Source organism: Dermacentor andersoni, chromosome 7 (assembly GCF_023375885.2).
Source record: "Dermacentor andersoni chromosome 7, qqDerAnde1_hic_scaffold, whole genome shotgun sequence".
In the NCBI taxonomy this organism is placed as follows: Eukaryota; Metazoa; Arthropoda; class Arachnida; order Ixodida; family Ixodidae; genus Dermacentor; species Dermacentor andersoni.
The window spans coordinates 99728998-99747841 of NC_092820.1; the positions used below are offsets into that span (position 1 = coordinate 99728998).

An 18844-nucleotide genomic window follows, 5' to 3' on the forward strand; every position below is an offset into this window, starting at 1 on the left:
TATGTATTCAAGGTTATATCAAAATAAATGAAAGTGCATGCTTTGATACGGGTCCCGTTGAAGCCGTGAATGTTTTTTGACGGGTGTAGCTTTGAGCACGCATACACATAGACAACACTGTCATGCCTCCTTATAGCTGTCGGTGTAATAAATAAAAAAGTCACAGTTTCGCCCGAAATGCGAAACATCAATTCCAATAGCAAGTTAGTAGACAGCTATACGAAGTAACGATAGTATTGGCTCACTAACTGTATGGTGTCAGCGCGCTCAGGCAAACATAAACATCTCACACTGGATGACCGCGGATACTTGCTGTCATAACGGTGGCGGGAACAAGCGCTGCAGCAGCAGCGAGCGAAGTGACCTTTGTGCTGTGTATCACTTCAACGCTAAAGTAGCGGCAGTACGGCGTCGCTGGCAGAGTAGAAGCGCCCCCTACCCCTCCCTCCTGCGCTGCCTCCCCGATTTACTGCCTTTCGCGAGCGAGACTGAACCGCGACCGTCAATGAGCCTAGCGCCCGGTCGCGAAATACTCAGTTGCTGCCCGAAACAACGTCGCCCCCCTCTCACCCTCCTTCCCATCCCCCCGACTGTCTTTCGTGCTACAGAAGATGGGGCGTTTTCTCCCCGCTTCCCTACTCTGTCAGTGCCAGTTAGAGCCGCGATTGTCGGCTCCCCACGCGTGGATTCACTCGCACATGCAGTATAAGGAGCGCGGAGACGGTGTTTACGCCGTTGGACTTTATACAAAACATCACGGTGACGCCGACGGTAAAAATACGCCTGACTATAATTTAGAATAATAAGTAGTCATTGGAAGCACAAAGGGAACGAAATTCAACATTTGCACGAGAACCGACACTTACCATTTCGGTATAAACAGTTAGAGCTGTTTAAAAGCTGAATAGTGCCAAACAATCGTTGCTGTATTCGTACGAAAATGGCTCGCCTGCTTGGATCTTCTCTATAGAAATGTGTTGAACAACGCAGAAGTCTTGCACACTGACATCAGGACGTTAAATTTGCGGTACATAGGCACTGAAAGTAAATCTGGAAGAGAAAGCAACTCGTTTCTAAAAGCTATGAAACAGCAACAGAAACTCGTGCAAAGAGATGTGAGAGATGGTATCAGAAATCCACGTGTCATATCATTTATTTCTGCAATTGGACGTTACGATGAAACGTGGTGGTTTCTTTTATTTCGAACCAGTTCAATTCAACTTCTTGATTATAACAGCGCTGTCTAAGGCCACAAACAAAGACTAGGCAACATTCAAGGTTGTACATCAGAAGTTTATTTCATCTTATCTGACTTGCTGTCCGAGTGAAACGTTGTTAGTGGCCCGACTTGTAGTTCCGTTTTCAGCGTGCTCAAAAAATTCGGCGTTCCGCTTTTGATAGTCATTCACACGATGGGCAGGCCTGCACTCGTAGCGGTCCACAGTCCATATATTTCCTTTGTTTCCTATGTGAGGCTGCGTTACGAGAGCTAAGCAGTTTCTGTTTGGCTGCGAGAAATGGAAGAGAGCATAACTTGTCATTATTTCAGCGACCGACACGTAAAAATGGCTGTTTGAAAATGTGATATGTCGAAGAACGTTGATCGATGCAAGCACACTTACCAGGGCCTAGCGTTTTGCGTTGCTACCCACAAAAAATGTCAATGCTAGAAAGCACTATTTAGTTTTAAAAGTGTTATTCCGGTGAAGTTAACGTAGAACGGGGATTTTCTCTAAAGAAAACGTACCATTTCTGCTGTTTCATTTTCTATATTTCTATTCTCTCTCCGAAGCCGGTAGGTAGCGTTTCCTGCAATGTAGGGTTCAGCCTGAGTCACGCAGTCGGCATCCACAACGTCAGGATGGGGGCGTCCATTAGGAATGAGCGTTTTCTCTCCATTTTCTACTTAACGCGAGACGATGGCACATGTCGCCGGCGTCCCTATATTTAGAAAAAAAAAACACTTACGAAACGAAGCCTCCAAACGTAAGCCGCGTTCTGATGGTGACAGGGCGGTGTGAATGGCGACGACGTGAATGAAGCCTTAGTTTTTTTTTAATAGCTTGTTTCAGTTTATGTCTCAGTTTTGGAAACTCCGCGCATATGGTTCAATCTTACAGATAAGGCTTTTTTCTGTATTTTTCTTTTATTACGCCTTTTCATGTACTTCCAATAGCCCACCCTGCCTCGCCTCGAAACAGGGGTTCTATAACGTAAAGCTATTCCAAATTTTCTATTCCAAATCTGGGGCGCAATAACGTAAAGCTATTCCAAAATTTTCTATTCCAATTTTGCAGCCAGCCCTCCGTGATCGGTCAAAAACATTTCTGTACCGCCCACTCTTCGCCTGTCTGTCACGCGACGTCGCGAAAACCATGATAGCTCCCAATCTTATATGACGTGAACACACTGATTATGCATGATTCGACCGAACATGACAAAAAATTATTATTTCTGATTCGACGCCTTTTCACCATTAACCTTCTGCTATTGGTAAAAAAAAAAAAAGGTTTCAGGCTGCACCCACATCACCTGCCTGTCACTCGACGTCACAAGACCGCGAAAGCTCGTTGCGTCAAAGTGACGTTTAGACGTTAAAGATGCATTAATATGCCGAACAAAACTGGATTTTTTTCTGTATAGCGGGAGACTGGCCCGTACCGAAAGGAATAGTAGATGGCTGCCACCGATCGCTCAAGCACTGGCTACTCGCACCTGCCGCAGGGCATAGGTTATTTGCCTATAGCAAAACTTATTGCGTGGCCGTATAACACTATCGAGCCCTTTCTGCATGTATACATCATTCTGCCAACTCTTCTTTCTTGAGCATTCATTTAAGCAGCATTCTTAACCTTGCGCTGCACGCCGCCGCAATTTAGGCAGGCCACTACAAGCTAATTAAGGAAAGGGAACAATCACAAATGCCGGCATCGCGCTCTTCATCCGGTTATCTATTTTCAGTGCGCTGGCTCGGCCCCATCCAAACCCTCTCCACTTGAGCGTCTTGTCCTCTTGTCAGCCAATTAGATAAAATAAACGCTCAATGTAGGCGATGTTATTGGTTTTGAAAGCAAACAATGGTGACCTGCTATAAAAGAGAAGAGCGTTTGATTGGTCTGTTGAGGCAATGCTACGGGTCGCCGCCCGATGCTTGCGTCGGGGGTTACGTAAATTTGACGTCAGTAGATTGGAATAAAAACATGTTGGAATAGTTTTACGTTATAGGGCCCCTGCAGTCAGTCCTCCATGATTGGTAAAAAAAAATTTGCGGGCAACCCCCACTCTACTACAATAAACGTTTATTCTCTCTCTCTCTCTCGTTCGGGCTACACCCACTTCACCTGTCCCTCACGCGACGTCACGAAACGACGAAAACTCACAGCGTCAAAGTGACGTGAATGCGTTCAAGACGCATTAATATGCTGAACAAAAGTGAATTATTATTTTTCGCGTTTGATTAGGGTTTTCAAACAAGACTGCGGGCTACCGCCGATGCTTGCGTCGGTGAATACGTAAATTTGATGACAATACATTGTAATAAAAACAAATTGGAATAGTTTTACGTTGTAGGGCCCTTGAGAGGGCGAATTCTTCATTAGTACCCAAAGGGCACCGCCAGATCATCATCATCATCATCATCATCATCATCATCATCATCAGCCTGGTTACGCCCACTACGGTGGCTGCGGCTTATAGATATCTTTCAGTATTTTTACATGCGGTCGTCTACACCCTGATTCCGTAACGCCTCCATGACTGCTGAGGTTTCGACAGAATCAAACGCTTTCTCGTAATCAATGAAAGCTTGGCCTCGTACCTACGTTTATTCAGGCAGAGTGAGCACTACAACACACATGCAGCCAAGCAGGTGTTAAGAATGCGTTGTCTCTAGAACGCGCGCCATGACAAATGAGTTCAATAGCAACTACCTTATATAACGATTACTTTATATCCGACGGCGAAAGTGCAATGCATTTGGGAGAAGGCTAACGTACTGAGAACGCTCTTAGTAGATCACTGTAGGATGACGTGACGGCGGCCATCAAGACGTGCTGTCGAACCGAAGCGGCGAGTCAAGCGGTGAGCGGTGCGGGCAGGGCCAGTTGCTGCATCCTGTCCGGCCAAAAGCCAAAGCGTGTTCTGATGATCGTGGCTCGGCGAGATTCTCGGTTATAGCGGCAGTGATTATGACATCTGATGATGATACACTGCGATGACTATGACCCTACGGATTACTCTCCCGCAAAGATGAAACCCAAGGAGTGTACAGGGGTTTAGACGCAGACGACATTGGCCACTGGAGAGGATATGTGATCAACATCAGAGAAACCGGATGACGCTACAAAATCTCCGAGAGCTGCGTAAAAGGCGAAAGGAGTGACGCATGAATCTGGTTGGCGTTCGCGCTTCAACATAGCAGTGTGCAGGTTGTCCTCTGAAGATGTCACTCTGGCCAGGAAAAGGAAGACTCCGGCACATTTGAGTCATCGAGTGCGGGCTGACTAGCACAGCGCTGGCGGAATGCACAGCTTGGCGTGCCTTGGTGGACTGGACCGCGCCAGATGTAGACGTCAGAGCCCGCTGCAGGCGAGCGCACCAGTCTGGACGCGCTGGTGGCGCACACGACGTGCTGCGCCACCAGAACGCTGCTGCGCTGCGCCTGTTTGGCTTCCGCGGTGGCAGCCGACAGTCTATACGCACTGACTCCTTTAATCGCTCGTCAGGCTGTTGAGGCGCAAACGTCGCCTTGACACGTGTGGCGGTTTCAGACGGCGAGGACGAAGAGTAACTATTGTTACAGGCAGAAAAACTACCAAGTGAAGCTATAAAGACACCGAGAGAACTTATTTGAAAGAAGGGAGAGACGGTCAGCCCGAACTAACGCGCTCTAGGCTGCAACTCTGCAGGCGGGGAGGGGGAAAGAGGACATAAATGTGTGACGAGGGATGACGATGACATAGAAAGAGGCTTCGAAGCCTTGCGCAGGTGACCTGAGACTGTCTACGGTACGTGCAGTGAAGGGGTCCACGGAACAATTGTAATTTCGTCCAGAACTCATCGGCGGTCTGCGGAAAATCATTCAAGGATAGAAGGCTTTGGTTCGGCGTAGGGCTAGCCACTCGGAGCAGGCACTTCAGTGAGGTGTACTGATGGGGGAATGATGATGGCGTTGTAGTATCGCTCGTTTGGGGCTGTTTCTATACCAGCGTCGAGCTGGCAGAAACCGCGGTAGAAATGCCGGTGGTGGTGGTTGAACTGGTAATGCCCGCCGTAGGACACTTTGATTTCTTTCCACCTTAAATGACCGAAGGCATTGCAATAGGGGGAGAAAGTCAGTTGTATTTAGCAGCTTGGAAAATTAACAAAATAGTAATACAACAAAGCAAAAGTCGGAAACGGGAAAATGCAGCTTCAAGGTAATTATGCATTACTAGTGCCAGATAGGCTTACATAATGTTTATTTGACTGTAGTGTTAATAAACTCCAAAACCTGTACAGGAATAATTTACAACCGGCTGCCTCTATATCGTCTGTTGACAAAGGACAGCTTCTTCCGACACAGAGAATCATCGCAGCACTCCACGCGTGCATTTATCACTCCGCGGGTATCCGACCTTCCCGGTGGTTTAACTCGCCGTGAGGAGGTTGCGCTGAGGAGGATCCACGTTGGCGCCGCCTTGACTCGTGCCATCCAAGCCACGTCCAGAGGACGACCTCCACCCCTGATCTGCCCCTTCTGCACTGTCCCAGCAACCGAGTCAGCGCTTGATCACTTCCTGTAGACCTGTCCGGTCTTTCAAGAGGTCCTGCCCGCCACCTGCGTGGCCTTGGCTACCACGGAGGTCCACCACCTGACCTAACGAGCTCGACGCTTAGACCTTCGCACCGGCAGCTCCTGGACTTCATCCAGGTAACATGCCTACATATTTTTTTATTTAGTTCATGCCGTAGGGCATAATGGCGCCATTAAAAAAAAGGCACAATTTACAAGGGATTTGACGCATGTGCACAGTACACCTTCGAAAGTATTTCAGTAAGTGTCGTGCTTTGTTACGCGAAATGGCGTTGGAAATTCTCCGTTTTTCTGGCAGTCTGTACATGTGGCAATAGATACTATCTGGGGGGAGTTCCGTAGGGAATATTGTGGGGCGGTATAGGTAATTGCTCATTGCAAGCGCGTGGCCCGTAGGTGGCTCTGACTAATGCGAACCACCATGATTGCCTAGCTGTCATTATAAGAAGAATGAAGTAGACGCAAGCGCTATCCAAGACGTGATCCTAGCGATGGCAAGCTCACTAGAACGTTTTTTTTTTTCTCTCTCAAATTGACGGAGCGATTGTCTAATAAAAGCGTTTCTCTTTTTCTTTTTCTTTCACTTGTATATCACCAGCGGCATCCGAGTTTGCCTCGAGTTCATGCTTCCTTTTATTCCAGAGCTGTTAGCTGCATCGGCCCTCACAGGCCCTGCGTCGCCTCTGCACGATAAGCAGCAGCACTTAATCCAACACAAAAAATTTTACAGCCTACCGTCTGGTCAGTCATGGTACATCTCTCTATCTCCTCACGCACTGGATACGTGCACACCGTCGGCCTCGTCAGGTACACTAGTGTGTACGTTTTTCCAGCATCCGTTTCCTGCGCAGACAAATAAGTTTCGTTATAGCACCTGCGAGTGTTATCCGAAAAAAGGACGGCGAGGGCAATATAAACCTCCAATGTCTTCCATATCATTGTTGCTACGTTTGAAAACCAAAAATTATTATTTAAGCACGGAAAACTTACTTCATAGCATACAGCAGCATTCTTGATTGCTTTGTTTGAATTACCAGTTGCAGATAGTTCAACAAACCAAACACCCAACAAATACCAATTTACTATGCTGATTCTCTCTGTGCTCAAAATAATTTATTTCTCTTTTTTTTTCACAGATGCAAGTTGCATGTGCTAAAATCGATGTAAACACTTTGTTCTCTCTTTCTTTTTTTGATGTGGTACTGCCATTCGGCGTTACACGTGTGAAACGAGAAGAAAGGAATATTACAAATGACACAGTCGCTCCGCGCTCACTGCCCGTCCCGCGTCTCCCCACCCTTTTCGCAGCCTCCTAATTGACGGGAGAATAATCACGACTAGTTCGTGTGACAAATATTCTATCGTGGAACTCTTTTTCCACAGACAAATGGCTTAACCGATTAACCTTTATTTTATATTTCCAATCTGCCACAATCTCTTTTACTATGAGATTCCACTCAATCTACTTTACCAGTAACACATTTACGGTAGTTCAAGTTCACCTTTCGTCCCGAAATAAACCGACAAATAACTTTCTTTTTCGCGAGTGCTTACCTTCTGCTATGTTATTCGTCCGCCGAATGCTCGATTATTTTCTATTTTTATTCTTCTTTGCCTTTTGCACAATTTTTGCGAGCATTTTTCGCCATAGACCAATTCAACATCATCATCACCCTATTTTATGTCCACGCCAGGACGAACGTCTCTCTCTGCGATCTCCAATTAACCCTCTTCTGACGTCGCGGATTCCATGTTCCGCCTGCAAATATTCTAACTTCATCGCCCTACTTTATTTTATGCCTCCCAGATTGCGCTTCGCTTCCCTTGACACCCATTCTTCAACTCTAAGGGTGAACTATTTCGCGGCCCTACGCATTACACAGCCTAATCAGCTCCATCTTTTTCTCTTAATGTGAACTAGAATATCGGCTATCTCCGTTAGACCTATGATGCACGCCACTATCATCCTGTATCTTCATTTTAGGTCGAAAATAATTCGTTCCGTCGCTCTTTGCGCCGTCCTCAACCTGTTATTATGCTCCTTTGTTAGCCTCCAAGTCCCTGCCCCTTCAGGTGGTACCGGCAGAATGCAATAATTGAAGACTTTTCTTTAGTAATCGTGGTAAGCTCCTTGTAATTATTCGGTAATGCCTGACTTATGCGCTCCAATCTGTATTTCTGCATTTAAGTTTTTTTTCTCATGGATCCCCTATGAGCAATTTATCTAGCGGTACTACTCAGATCGCAGAGGCTCACTGCCAATTGTAAAGAAATTACCCCAACAAAAATATTTCAAAAGGGAGCCACTCAAATCAGGTGAGCAATTTCACAAGAATATGAAAATCTCCTGCACAATTAGGCATGAAATGAATGCTCCATTGATCCCTAAAAAAAAATAATAATAATACGGGACGATTGGTCTATTAGATTTCATGGGCGTCGGAAATCTAGAAGAAACCTGCTATCAGTAACTACCTAAGAGGAAAAAACGAAATCGGGAAAGAAACAATAGATAATAACTCTAAGGGAAGCTTTTTTATTTGTCGAAGAGAGATCACGATGCCTTAGAAGGCGTAGCTGTAAAGCGACGTACGCAAAGCAAGAAGAAACATGTGGTTGCTAAGGAAATGATGAAATATGTTTTATTAGAATATAAAGGTATAATATACGCGGCCTTCAGTTTACGCTCCGCTGGCCTACTTGAAGCCCTTGGGTTCATATATAGCAGGGGGAAAGTAAGCATGTCCGCCACACAGTTTAGTAAAAGATGGTTGCAGGTTTGGTGGCAGACAAACAAATGACAAAAAAGGGGGTCTACAAAAGCAAAGTTTGATGCCGGGAAATGTTCGTCCGTTAAAAAGGTAAGATAGGCAAGACATTTCGCAGAGTCAAAAAAAACACCTTCGTGGCGCAAACCACCGACCCGATTCAAGAGGGTCGCTCGTAGCATCCATCCATCCATATTCGAAGCCGTGTTGCAGAACTTCAAAAACATGCAGCGCCAGCTCCAAATCTTGCTAGCAGTACTTGTATTGAAATTTCGTCGAGTGTGTGTTCCAAATTTGCAATATTGAACAGAGTAACAAGCTAAGGTGGCAAAAGAAACCGGATGTACTTATAAATTTACTCACTTTCCAGAATGCTACTCGAACTTCGGCCACTCGGTTGACAACGTCACCGTCTTCTGACATCGTTATTTCGGCGTACTCAGCCGTCTGGTAGGCTTCTGGGCTCTCCGGGTCTATTGGATGGAGACGCTTCGCTCGGCTCAGCTGGATCCAGGCAAGAAGTAACAGCACGAGCAATGGCTTCACAATTGCTCCAATGTCGGCAGAGAATTTCATTCTTCTGGGAAGTGGGAGAAAAACGTACAAATAAACGCTACGTTACACTCGACTTGCAGTATCGCTTGCTTTGCTAATAGCGCGAGAAGTGATTCACGGGCGCAAATCTAGAGAGCTTGAGCGCGATCATTAGACACAGTGGTTTCGCGTAAGTCCCGAGCAAAGTCTGCCACCACTCGCTGGCCAAACTCTGCCCTCGTCATCTGTGTACAACGTGGGCAATCACCATCACCAGAGTTTTGCCTACCGACTGCTCACTACTACTACTTCATCCAGAAGAAGTGGCCGTGGCCCTCGCACTCGCACAACCGGGAGTGAGGACCGTGGTCACAGACTCCCAGACCGCCTACGCAAGCTACCGCATGGGGACCATCTCTCCCGCGGCACTAGCGATCCTCACCAAATGCAAATCACCGGGACGGGCCGTTGAGCTCGTGTGGGTCCCGGCTCACTCGCAAGTGGAAGGCAACGCACTCGCCGACCACTATGCCCGTGAACTGTCAATCCGGGCCGAGGACGAGCCAGAGCTACCGCACCCCGTGACAATCTACAAAGAAATCACGCAAATGTACAGAAGCGGCAGATGTAGGCTTCCCCGTCCGCATCCGCAACTCAGCTGAATGCAGCAAACAATCGTGCGACGCACGCAAGCGGGGTCGCTAGCGCATCCCGTGCTCTTGCACAAGATGTTTCCAAGAGAGCATGACACTTCATGCCCTTTTTGCAGACGGTCAAAAGGCACTCTAGCACACATCCTTGCAGAGTGCACTAAGCTCAAGAACACCCCACCATCCCTGCCCCCCACCCTCCCCAGCCCCAACCCCCCCGAGCGATGGGAGACCTTGTTGTCCAGCCCCGACCTACCGACCCAGCTCGCGCTGGCGGCTAGGGGCCAGGAACTGCTGGACACATGTGGGACCTGAGAAGAAGGTTCCACCCCATCTGGTGCCAGCGCGCACCAACCGTCACTGAGGGCTCGCTACAAAAGTTGTTTCTCTCTCTCTCTCTCATCCTGCAGAAACTGCGGTTTGTGTTTTGCCTGCCTGTGTTCTCGGGATGTTTTCGGTCGTTCGGCGATTGCTTCTGGTCTCTCTCTTTTGAACAAGCTTTTCTGTTGTTTTTTTTCCTTTCCGGCATGCATGTCGCTTCTCTTTCCCTATTTCTGTCGTTATTACACTTAGGAGCTCACTATAATCCCACACCGTGCCTAGCCATTTGCCAAGTTCTTCCTCGGCTCTTGTGACTATATTTGTTTTTTGTTCAGCGATCAAATCTGGATTGGCCATTTGGTGCTCCTTGCTTTCTTTCCCAACTACGTATCCCATTTTCAAATTGATGCGTTTATGGTCACTCGCTATGCTGCTATACCCATCCTCGTCAATGACCATTTCTCTCAAGTTATCACGAATTCCTTCTGCCATCAGATAGTAACCAATGGTCGATTGCCAGTTTCCCACATCCCACGTGGTCTGCGCATCAAACGTTTTTTTTTTTCAGTTTCAGTTTATTTCTTTATTAAGTCGATAAACATGCTTACACAAGTATACAGAAGGAGGTCCCAGAGCATGTGGCGGAAAGGGGACCTCCTGTCATAAAATGTATACATTAGAGCAAATACACAGCACTAGCCCTGTATTAACGTTAACGAGGTTATGTTGCTCACAGCGATCTAGCATTGACTTCTCGCTGTTCTCGGTATAGAGATCTAGATCCTACATGTGGGCACTCTTGTCACCTAATAGGATAATTTCGGCATCATTCCCGAAACCCTTAATATCAGCACTTATAAATTCCACTAAATCTTCATTCTTCTCTATGCAATTATTTCCGGTCCACAAATACGTCACGCCCAGCCACGTTTTCTCTCTACTCATTGTACATGATAACCAAACGTGCTCTTGACACTTTAAGTTTACCCTTTTCCATTTGGCTCCCTGATGGATAAGCATTCCGACTCAGGGGAGACGGAATGCTTATCCGAGTCTCTTCCGGTTCTTCCGAGTCTCTGAGGTGCATTTCTGGAACCATATAAATCCATATTTGTTCTCTATGTAACTCCTCCTGAATCTCTACCCACTTTTCCTTTCTTCTGGCCCACTGCATGTTTGTGTATCCTATTCCATGGCGAGCTTTGTTTCTTGTTTTCGTCTCTTTTCTGTCATTGACGGCGATTTTATTGTGAGGTTTCTCTGGGCACCTTCTTCAATACTATCTACACTTGCCACCTGAGCGCCCGCGGGCCCCCCAATAATGCAACCGCATAGCCAGTAAGTCACCAGCATACTTCTCGTCCAAGCCTGTCATTGAAGTGGATCCCGTTTCGTAGAAAACCACCACACCTTCTCACTTCGCCGTTTAATTCTGCAACCTCAAAATTTTTCTCTTAGCTCTTTGTCCATATAGCCTCATTAGCAACCACTACGGCTCTTTGTACATTGCTCTCACGTACAGGCACCACCGGCACCGTGAACACCATGATCTGCACCTCAGGGAACAGCTTGCACAAGTCGCCTGCCCCCTTCGTTAAACGCGGGGCTCGCCTCTTTTCTATTTAGGATGTCATTTAGTCTACCTGCTGCTACGACAAGGTTGTGTCCTTGGGCATTTCCCGCGAGCTTTGCTTTTGCTCCCTCCATGATGGCGCCCTATTTCCGTCCTGGAAATGCACCTACCGCCACTCTTTTGTCAGCTTTCATTCTCTCCACAATTGCTTCTGAGCACGTACCCATATTTCAGTCGCCGGCTTTAATCACCCTTTCACTCTCTGCTACTACCGAGGTCTCTCCCTACTTCCCTTTGTCATCCTTTACCGCGTGGTTCGGACTTGACAAGGGGAATTGACCCCTGCGTTTCTGCTTTTCCTTTGTGGCCGCATCAATGTGGGTGCCGCTCTTTCCTGCTACCCCCTCTCACGGTTGCACGTATTCCACGTGCTTTGTTGGCGCTCCCTGTACTGTCACGTCGGGAGACTGCGTTCTAGCGTCCCAACCATTCTCGTTCATGACGGCGCCCTGTTCCTATTTCGTCGGCTGTCTGAAGTCCTTTTTCTACTGCCTTCCGTGCATCGCGCTCCATATTTAGCTCATTTTTGAGCTGTTCGACCTGTTACACAAGCTTATCTTGGAAATCCTCCATTTTCTTTAACCTAGTATCGACAGCACGGTGTCTGCCGATTGACACGACTTCCTCTCCATTCTCATCCTGTCTAGCTTCAGGCACTTTCCGCACACTTTCCGCACACCGTCTTTCTTACTACATGTTGCATTTAGCTTTTTTTTTAATGCGAACGCTGAAGCTTTCAGACCACCTGCCTTCTAGCAAAGGCTGATACGTGCAGAATGTAAATCCTTAAAATGTTACAAAGTAATTATCATTATTGTTGTAGAAGCAATAAATGCCGCACAGACTAGGTATGACACGTGTTCGCACGTGTACAAGCACGCGGCCACGCTCTCACTTTCCTACCAAAGCAATATCCCCGATACCAATCCACACACAGTAACACCACTAACACCTAATGGTGTTGCCACTTACAAACTACTATTTAAAGGCTATAAAGACTTAACATCCCGCATGGTTGCACGTGTGGAAACACGTGACGGGAAAGGACGCTCTATTCTGCAAAACCAAATACACGCGAAACATACCCGCACATACCAAAAAAAGAAAAAAAAGTTGCCCATTATTATTGGAAAGCTAAAAAATCTGCGCAATCAAAAACAGAAGCAAGCTCAAAGCATGCACAACAAACATGTTTCGTCGTCGCCGGGAAAACACGTCCGTCCTCCACAAACACCACCTCAAAATTTTTTCCCCTTTTTGCGACATGACGCCATTTCGCGTCGACAAGAAAAAGCTAAGAAACACATATTATCCCTGTGTTTTAACCCTTTGCACCCTGTGCGAACCTAACAAAATACATAATTTAATTTAAGCTCGTAAGGGAGCCTGACTACGTTTCCCGTTGTGTTCTCAATACTTCTGCTAAGCCACCACTTTGTTTGGACAGCAAAGTAGCCTCCATAGTTTTTTGACTGCGATGCTATTTTCACGAAGCTAAATTTCTTTCCAGCTTCGTCATGGGAGGAACGAGATTTCAAATAGTCGTTGCCCTTTCAGCTACCTGTTTAGACGGACACGAAGGGTATTGGAACAATAGATATGTTGCGTTTATGGCCACTTACGACCGACTTTTATCAAACGTTTGACCATTTCTGGACATTGCGGGAGCTTAACGAAAACGTCGCGCATGTTTCTAAAGAACAAGTTTTAGGCGCAGATACCAATGCATGAAGAGTGGCAACAAGGACAGCTCGCGGCTCAGCACAACTAGTGCCAACTCGATACGTTGGTCCACAGAGATGGTGCTGCGAAAAGATTCACCCTTGCCACCTTGCGCCCATCGCGTGGATCAGGCTATCTGCACAACACGTGAGTCAAGGCACCGTGCCGACCACAGTACATCGAATCTGGAGCGGAGCGTTAAGGGCGTTGGGCCAAGCGGCGATTACGACGCGGGTACGGTGCCTCCTGAAGACAGCTGACGCAGGCGCCATCCTCGTAATTTCAAACAAGCGCTACCGCTTCCCTGGCCTCACCGCGAGTGCCTTGTAGTGCAAACGATACTGACTGTTTGTAGCGTGGAGAAGACGCGATGCAGGGAGTACTGGTTCACCGCTTGTTGGAAAGGGGAGAGCGACGTTTGCACCAGAGAATGTTTATCCCGTGGTACCACACTGACAGGTTCCGTAGCAGATGGCCAGCATTTGTTGTTGCTCTGCCCGAAATTTCCCTTCTTAAGATACTGCCTTTTTAAGCAGTCTTTCGACTATTATGTGCCGTAATTACGCATTCTCTTACGTCCCCGTTTTGAAAGTGTATTCGACTTGAGTGCATTTTTATTGCGCCAGCTGTGCTTGAATGCCTTTACCGGGAATTGACGATGGGTACGATTTATATGGCTGATTGTTGCACTTGTAGTTTTATATGCTATATAAAAGGGAGGGGGGACTAAGTGTTCCACATTGAAAGCTTCGTTTGAAAAGAGAAAGCGACGTCTGACAAAACCTAGCTAACGATAGTTTAGTCGAGGGTCCGCTCAAACAACGAATACGATACAAACTTCATTGGCGAACTGATGGTCCATTCACGCAAGGAATTAATTAGCCCTGATTGGAAGTGAAACGTTTAGGGCGGTGCGTATGCGGTTAGAAAACGCGGTTTCACTACCTCGGCCAATTGTCTTGGACTAGAATTCAGTGGCAGAATTCGCGAAGCTCTTCTTTCGCAAGTGCTTCTTGCCATTGGTCGGCCACCTTCGCTGATAATATGTCCGCCACCTCATTTGGCTCACATCCGCCTTTCTGAACAATTTAAGCGTAACAAATTGTTTTTTTTTTTATTAAGGGTCAATGGATTAGAACCATCGGCACAGCCGAGATAGGGCTCCACAGTGTCCTCCATATTCACCATGAAAGTCGTTTACTCAAAAGTATCTTCAAGCATAGGCAGCGCTCTTTAAACATCATTGTGTTTTTTTTTAGTCTTGTTAATTTTTCCGGCGAAGTTCTAGTCTCTATCAGAACGCAAATCTCCATCCATATCAGCACAAGATTAGAGGTGTCAGCAGGGAAGGCGTGTCTCGTTATAGCTTGTTTGTCAACGAGACGAAATGCTACATGGGTCACCAACGCATGTAAATAGGCGATTGTGAAATGAAATGGATATATATATATATATATATATATATATATATATATATATATATATATATATATATATATATATATATATATACGTATATATACATATATATTGCGAGACAGCTGTTCAGCCTTAACGGTTTATTTCGCAGATCGCGCGCTAAAGACGACGACGCTGGCCATGATGATGAATATATAGAAATGAAGAAGATGAAGGGTCAAAATATTCAAAAGCTCTAGTCTCTAACAGAACGCCAACCAACACAAGGGGGGCCATGCCCCCATAGCCCCCCTTGTGCACTGTCTCCCATGCTCTTTGCGGGTAGTGTTGTCCCTTTCAAAGCCAGTTTTCCGCTAAATTGGACAAACAAATTTCCATAGATTTCCCCAAATTGTTGTTTAAGTTACCGTTGTTCAGTTTTTCAATATGGGTATTGGTAAATCTACAGTTTTTATATTATTATAAGAATAAATAATGCAAATGTATTGTTGCAACTTATTTTCTATCTCGTTTATTTTTCAAATAATGGGGTCGCAGAACTCAATGTGAAACGGTGTTGTAGGGCAAGCTGTGCTAATCCGAGTGGACACCGTGCTAACAACACAGGCACCTGTTGGAAACCATATTCACAGGAGACGTCAGCACCGTTTATGCTCCACTCGACATGCAAAACAGACTTGGACAACTGCAACAGGATGCCAAGATTGACTAGGAACCTCATTCGAATTGTAAGGTAGCTACCGTACGACCCTTAAAGAATGTAGCAGTGCTAAAACAGTGTGCCACTTTACGATTCGAATACGAAGTATGCGCAATAAAGTTTTCTTGCCTGCCGTGACGCAATGACGTACCACCCCATACACGCGCTTAAAAGTCACTGGCTGCGAGGCGCGCGCATATGCGTCAAAGCTTCTTTCTCTCCCCAGTGGCGAAACTCACCTAAACACGTGATCATGAGCAGGAACTCTTCAATGCAACGCCGCACAAAGTTGCTCTGCGTATTGGACGGTTCCGGGTAAATATGCCTACATAGTCAGCTACGTAGCGCCTCAACCGCGTTGTCGCGCTCAGCGCTAAGTACTTGCACCCGCTTATGCGCGGAATTGCATGTGTTGCTTTGTTTTGTAGTTCAGCATACGTTTTTGCTTTCTTTGCTTTTTTTCGTTGGCAGGTTTCAGACAAATATTTTGTTGAAAGGGCGCATATATTAGCAACATAGCTGTGTTTCGCTGACGAGCCCAGGACATCCGCACCTTGCCGTTTACTTGGCGAGAAGCGTTCACTGCACCGCAGTACGACCACGAGTCCTACTTTGCACGCTCATCCAAAAGAAATTTGCGCCGACGCAAATCTAAACGCTTCACAACGCACATGACCCACAGGTGGCGCACCTAACCATCTATCATGTGCAGGTGTGCCTTTTCTTTTCTTCTTTTTTTTCCTTTTTCTTTTCTTTTGTTTTTGTACATAGGAAGGACATTCGGCGATAAAATAACAAGAGTTTAGTGGCACAATCCACCACCCCGTTCCAAAGGGGATGCCCGTAACATTCATCCATCCATCTATGGATGCCACAACAATAGTTTAATCGTCGAGTGCGCGTACTAGACCAGCAGGGCAAGCATATTTTGGCTTTATTTTCCCATGCACCAGATGCAGGTAGCGATTCCGCTACGTTTTACGAAGCTGATGTCTGTAAAAGTCATCGGGGGTCCCCAGCAAATGCATGAAGGAAGAGTATGCTGCCTACTCGAATGCGAGTAAATGTTATGAATAAGCACTGTGAAGGGGAACATAAGTCATCTTGCGCCGTAATTTATCAGGCGTTCATACCTCGGATTCAATGAAGCACTCGAAGAATATCTTATTTTCCTACAAAGAGGTCTGGCATTGCATAGCTCTTCTAGCATAATACGTATCGCGTCATACCGTAGCAGAATGCTTAAAAATCGTCATCAGAGAAACTAGCACAATAAGAACTAAATCTATGAGTCCAGCAATATCTGCTGAAATTGTTCAAGGCACATGCAAAAATAGCTTAAAACGAAACGGTCAATGCTGCAATTTGACATGGCTTCTTAAAGAGTCGACCATCACAATAAATTAGGCCGGTGCTGATTCCGGCACATCGTACACTTTAAAATCACGACAGGTCTCTAAATAATAAACTGATCTTGTTCCTCAATAGCCTGACAACCTGATAACATTGTAGAACAAAGGCACAGCATCGTTGGCATGACTTTTCGCACCGCGCTGAAGTACTCGTAGGAATGAAACATGCATGCTTTCCCTGAACACCGTCCCCCCCCCCCCCCCCCCCCCACAATTCGCATTTCGCTCACCGATGCCGCTCCGGGAGATGTCAGCAAGTCTTCGGCTAAGAAATCAGCGCTTGAAAGCTCCATCGCCGCCCCCCTCTATCACAGGCTTCCCGAACCGCATACCTGAAGGCTTAGCTTGCCCTTGGCCTCTTAATTTGTTAACTGAAACACATCTGGTTGCTTAAAATGTTCTGCGACGTGCAGACAAGATATGTTAGGACTGGAGCACTATCGAAAGACGCGACAACTGCGCAGACTGACCCGTCACATCCACACGTACCTCGCTGTATCTAACATTTGTTCTTCTGTTCAAACGTGAAAAAGAAACAGTCAAGTATGCCTATTTGCCTGAGCTAATATTATATGTTTAGCTTTAAATTTTTTTAGAGCTGAATAAAGTTCGGTTCTTGCAGAAGCATATATATATATATATATATATATATATATATATATATATATATATATATATATATATATATATATATATATATATATGCTATTTTTCCGCGATCCTGATCTTTTTATTTCTGATAAGGAGGTCGCTCATACGCTTATTCATTCCACTTCGCAGTGAATGTTATTCACATGAGCGTACGCCCGAAAACAGGTGTTCGGTTGCTTTCATGAAAGCGCAATAGCGTCTCTATGGCGCCGAAATCTTTTCAAGCCTCGTCTCAAAAAAAAAGGTTATCTAAGCCTAGTTTTATTGTGGCACATGTGGGAATGAGGCGAGTCTTCATGTCTCCGCATTCTTAGGGCTTTTGAAAAGTTCTATATATTTGGAAAGCATCTAATGCAAAGTTAATGCAACGACGTGGGCACGCGAAACAGGTCATTTTAAAAGCCATGAAAAGCAGGTGAAAGGACGTGCTGTATTCAACTACATGCATGTACAACTGTCCGCAGTAAGTTTTGCGGAAAGCAGGGCTCACACACGGGTGAACTAAGCTCCTTTGACATAACATCCTTTATCTGGCGCTGAAGGAGCCCTTATGAAAAGGAGTCTTGGCTGTGACACATGGTACTGCGTGGTCTCTTTTATGCGGATGAAGCTATCCGAGGCGAATATGGTGATTCGACGCTGGCGACGTCATCGGCGGGTCCAGGTGCATGAGTTTCAAAGTATGACTGGGATAAGAGTTCGCTGTTAGCCATAGTCTGCTAACTGTAAAACAGTTTTCGTAAGCAATAAAATTATAAAGTTATCACCAAGGCAACGAATACGACAGCTTATCTGCTTAGTGGCTGCGCATGAGACTACGCCTCTAAGCCCGTAAAGTAGTTAGGATGTCTCCCTGTTCTCAAGGGATCCTTATCAGAAAAAAAAATTAAATTATGGGGTTTTACGTGCCAAAACCACTTTCTGATTATGAGGCACGCCGTAGTGGAGGACTCCGGAAATTTCGACCACCTGGGGTTCTTTAACGTGCACCTAAATCTAAGTACACGGGTGTTTTCGCATTTCGCCCCCATCGAAATGCGGTCGCCGTGGCCGGGATTCAATCCCGCGACCTCGTTCTCAGCAGCCTAACACCATAGCCACTGAGCAACCACAGCGGGTTCCTTATCAGAAAAGAGATCATCCATTTTCCTTTGCCACCTCGCGTGAACGCCTTTACGGTGGATGTTCCTTAGTTCAACTGACTTTGCAGTGCCGGTATGTCCCTGGTATTAGCATGGCA

At 46.2% G+C, this 18844-nt stretch overlaps 1 protein-coding gene across 8 annotated transcripts in view; it reads right to left on the minus strand.

Annotated features, from left to right (window-relative positions):
- Positions 1 to 17202, minus strand: part of LOC126534050 (uncharacterized) — an 85852-nt gene extending 68650 nt beyond the window's left edge. For 3 of the 8 annotated variants that reach the window (XR_011895778.1, XR_011895774.1, XR_011895773.1), the window contains exon 1: positions 13769 to 13930. The gene's annotated coding sequence lies outside the window, so the exon portion shown is untranslated. Of the gene's footprint in view, positions 1 to 1135; positions 1509 to 6529; positions 6638 to 8925; positions 9143 to 9538; positions 9686 to 10675; positions 10694 to 13736; positions 13931 to 17183 lie in introns of those variants that run through there. The other 5 variants (XR_011895768.1, XR_011895770.1, XR_011895767.1 and 2 more) reach the window with 5 other exon arrangements.
- Positions 17203 to 18844: the final 1642 nt, after the last annotated feature.